Source organism: Perognathus longimembris, chromosome 1 (genome assembly GCF_023159225.1).
Source record: "Perognathus longimembris pacificus isolate PPM17 chromosome 1, ASM2315922v1, whole genome shotgun sequence".
NCBI classification, from domain to species: Eukaryota; Metazoa; Chordata; class Mammalia; order Rodentia; family Heteromyidae; genus Perognathus; species Perognathus longimembris.
The window spans coordinates 112,571,824-112,576,737 of NC_063161.1; the positions used below are offsets into that span (position 1 = coordinate 112,571,824).

The following is a 4,914-nucleotide window of genomic DNA, read 5'->3' on the forward strand; positions in this document are numbered from 1 at the left end:
AAAATGTATTTTATTTTACTTATTGCTGAGACGGAAAATAGGACTTATAATACCAAAAGTCCCCAACCCCCAAAATTGGGCTTTTATATTTACACAATTGATTCCACATTGCCATGGTAACCCTTCTCCTGGTTTTAAAAACATTTATCACATAGCCAAACCAGTTATCAGTGAGATAACAAGTGTTGAGTTTTCTCTCTTCCTAACATTAAAAAGGTTTCCTTTTACTACTCTGCACCTCAGTTTTTCCTCATTTTTGAACCCTTTGCATGAGTTGCTGTACCTCGTCAAAGAAGTCATATTCTGTTAGCTGGAATAATTTTAAATGAGATTATGTAAGATTTTTTTCACCTGCAATATCTGAGGACAGATAGGTTTTGAGAAAAAAAATGTATTGTTTCCCTGAAAAACGAAAAAGAAATTACATCACACATCTCTTGAGTACAATTTAAGTAGATATTGCTTTTGCAGTGTTTATTGAGGATTGCAATACCTCTTAATACTGCAACCCTTTAATTCTAAAGCATATGCCATCTATGGAGTGGTGATTAATGGTTGACAGATCAAATCTATCTAAATACAAACAAAAAGCTTAATATAGCAAAAAAATTAAAGTGATTCTATTTATACCTGTGTTTTCACATTAATTTATCTTCTTTGAACTGCTGGTTGCCTGAAGAGATGTAGATATAGAAATGCCTTCAATAAATCTCTGCACTCCTCAAACAACCTTGTGTATTGGAATTTTGTGGCTGGCAGCCTAATGAGAACGAATAGCTTACAACCTTGTGAGGCTGACCCACTTAGTCATTCACATCATCCATCGAATGGGAGACTGCTTCACAGGTACAAGGTCACACCCTTGCCACAATTATTCTGTCTAATGAAGTAACAAAATGTATCTACTAGTTCAAAGGTGTGCAGTAAGGGCAGCTCAGGATAACTTATTTGGTATCATTGTGCTGAAATATGGATACACATTTCTGAACAGATCTTTTCTCACAATACAAATAAATGGAAAACTCCACTTCTCCCCAAAATAATTTGCACTTTAAAGAGGTAAGAGTGATCTGAATTTTACTTTCATCTTACAAAGATGTGAAGGAAACATAATCTTCATGAGAGTTTTATTATTGAGCCCCCAATTCACTGACAGGTTGACTTAATTTTAACTGTTTATAGAAGGTAATAAGACTATATCTTAATCCTAGAAATAAAATGAGAAGTTTTCTCACTTGTATGGCTCTTGTGTAAGTTTATAGAACACCATTTTCAGAATGAGAATCAACTCAACACATTCATGAACACAGTAATGTCTGCACAGAAAGTTGTAAGATTATTTTAATTATGTGAAACGTGACATAATTGTAAATGTTAACTACTAATTAGAGGAAATTAATGAGGAAAATATTGAAAGAATAAAAAGAGACTTGGATAATAAAGGTAACAAGGGAATTCATAACTAGTTTTAGAGATTTAGACAAAATTCCCCTCAAGAAATGACTAAGTAGTACACAATACATCGGAAAAAAGTCAGTCACTCCACAAGATACTTAGTTCTAAATATCTATAAAGCAACACAGATGTTACCATGTTCCTTTAGAAAGACTTGCTATCTATTTTGGGATCAACACATAACTCACAAAGTCATACCTATGCCTAAAGTGCCCTTTTCTCACAACATTCAGTAGTTCTTGGAACTTTTCTCTAGTTGATACATGGATGTCATTATGTGTTTCTATAATAAATTAAAATTACATTTGTGCATATGGCTCACTGATCTGCATTAGCTGTTTTCAAAAGCCAACTGTAAAGTGCATTCGAAAACATTTCCTACAAGCTGTAACAAGTTTTTAGATAAAAAGCTAATACATCAGAGTTTTTTCATAAGCTTAAGCCTTTTTAAATATTAAGAACATGTTATTTTGCTTTCCAGTTGGGCTTGCAGGCGTCCTTCAGATCATGTCTGGTGGTTCTGCGGACTGTAACAGAGAACATGGCGGCCCAGAGGAAATGGACCCTGATGGTGTCATCAAGAGCAACTGGAATGAGATTGTTGATAACTTTGATGATATGAACTTAAAGGAGTCTCTTCTACAGGGCATCTATGCATATGGTTTTGAGAAGCCTTCAGCTATTCAACAGAAAGCTATAATTCCCTCCATTAAAGGGTATCATGTGATTGCTCAAGCTCAGTCAGGTACTGGCAAGACAGCCACATTTGCTATTTCCATCCTGCAACAGTTGGAGATTGAGTTCAAGGAGACCCAAGCCCTAGTATTGCCCCCCACCAGAGAACTGGCTCAACAAATCCAAAAGGTAATTTTGGTACTTGGAGATTACATGGGAACAACTTATCATGCTTGCATTGGTGGAACCAATGTTCGAAATGAAATGCAAAAGCTGCAGGCTGAAGCACCATATATTATTGTTGGTGCACCAGGGAGAGTGTTTGACATGTTCAAAAGAAGATACCTTTCTCCAAAATGGATCAAAATGTTCGTTTTGGATGAAGCCAATGAAATGTTGAGCCGAGGGTTTAAGGGTCAAATCTATGAGATTTTCCAGAAATTAAATACAAGTATTCAGGTCATGTTGCTATCTGCCAAAATGCCAACTGATGTGTTAGAAGTGACCAAAATATTCATAAGAGATCCAATTCTAATCTTGGTGAAGAAGGAAGAATTGACCTTTGAAGGAATCAAGCAATTCTATATTGTTAACAGAGAGGAGTGGATGTTGGACACACTTTGTGACTTGTATGAGACACTGACTATTACATAGGCTGTTATTTTCCTCAATACAAGGTGCAAAGTTGACTGGCTCACTGAGAAAATGCATGCCAGGGACTTTACAATTTCTGCTCTGCATGGTGACATGGACCAGAAGGAGAGATATGTTATTATGAGGGAATTCCGATCAGGGTCAAGCCGTGTTGTGATCACTACTGACTTGTTGGATCATGGAATTGATGTGCAACAAATGTCTTTGGTTATAAACTATGACCTACCTACCAATTGTGAAAACTATATTCACAGAATTGGCAGAGGGGGTCAATTTGGGAGGAAAGGTGTGGCTATAAACTTTGTTACTGAAGAAGACAAGAGGATTCTTTGTGACATTGAGACTTTCTACAATACTACAGTGGAGGAAATGCCCATGAATGTGGCTGACCTTAATTCCTGGGATGAGAGTTTTTAATGCAGAGCTCGCTGTTGTTGAATAGGCAACCACAATATGCACTGTGCTTCTTCGGGAATATATTTGAATCTTGTCTCAATGCTCATTATGGATCAGAAATACAGATTTCGATAGCAAAGCGACATTAGTTGTGAGCTCTGTGAGGAAAGTCATTGGCTTCATCCCATTTAGAGTTAGACTGTTGGTGTGGGTATAAAAGATGGAGTCTGTAAAATCTTTCTTAGAAATTTATTTCCTAGTTCTGTAGAAATGGTTGTATTAGATGTTCTCTATCATAAAATAATATACTTGTGGACTAAAAGATATAAGTGCTGTATAAAATCAGCCAATTATGTTAAACTAGCATATCTGCCTTTACTGTGTTTCTCAGCCTGAACAGAAAGGCCTTTAAAACTGATTTTTTTAGAAAGCATTTGAATGCAGTTTGTTTGGTATTGTATTTATTCAATAAATAATTAGTGCTAGCATGAAATGGACCCTGTTGCTAAACCCCAGCAAGCAAACATATCCTAGGTAGGGTTAAACTCCCTTTGAAATTGCCATATTGCACATGTCTTAATGAAGTTTGACTGTTAAATAAATTGTATATTCACTTTAAAAAAAGAACATGTTATTTTGCAATAAGAGTAGAAACAGAAGTGAAGAATACATAGACATTTAAATGCAGTATTATTTATAGGTTAGCATTAATAACTATTTTCATTAATGTGCACTGTGAAAATTTTCTCCCTGACTCCCAATTGAGTGCATGCTAAACCCTTTGAAGAGCCTGTGGAAGGTAAAGAAAGAGAGAGAAAGAGAAAGAGAGAGACAGACAGAGACAGACAGAGAGACAGACAGAGAGAGAGAAAGAGAGAGAAACAGAGAGAGATAGATAATACAGCACTCAAAAATATAAGTTTAAGGCTGGAAATAAGGTTTAGTGGTAGAGTGCTTGCCTAGCAGGCATGAAGCCCTCGGTTTGATTCCTCAGTACCACATAAACCGCAAAAGGCAGAAGTGGTGCTGTGGCTTAAAGTGATATAGAATGGTAGCATTGAGCAAAAGAAGCTGAGGGACAGTGCCAAGCCCTTAGTTTAAGCCCCAGGACTGATAAAAAAAAGTTGAAGAAATTTACATTACTTTACAAATATAGTAAAATGATTTGTAAAAGTCAGTGCTGGTGGATCATGCCTGAAATTCTAGATATTCAGGAGGTTGAGATATGAGAATTATGGTTCAAAGCAGCCTGTGTAAATCTGTGAGACATTTATTTCCCGTTAGCCACCAGATGGAAGTGGCACAGTGACTCAAAGTAGTAGAGCACTAGCCTTGAGCAAAAGAGTTCAGTGTCAGTTCCCAGGCCCTGAGTTCAAGCCCCATAACTGACTCTCTCTCTCACTCTCTCTCTCTGTCTCTGTCTCTCCATATATATATGTGTACATATAAATATATGTGTATGTATGTATAAATATGATAAAATACATGATAATCAGTTACACTATAAGGTAATTATTTTTATATTTGTCAAGAATGTTTGCATTTATTATTAGAATAGCATTTGGTTACATAGCATGGATATGATATAATATGCACACTACATGAGCTCTATGATTGCTACTGAAAACCAAGTCTTAGAATGTGTACATATTTTCCCATTAAATCAAAGCAAACAAGCACATGAATGGGTATTTCTTAAGGAACTGCTTCAAACAGAATTAAAAACATTGTCTT

At 36.0% G+C, this 4,914-nt stretch overlaps 1 pseudogene; it reads left to right on the forward strand.

The window, feature by feature from the left end:
- The first annotated feature begins 1,945 nt into the window (after positions 1-1,945).
- LOC125352639 lies at positions 1,946-3,201 on the forward strand (annotated as a pseudogene).
- The last annotated feature ends 1,713 nt before the right edge of the window (positions 3,202-4,914 follow it).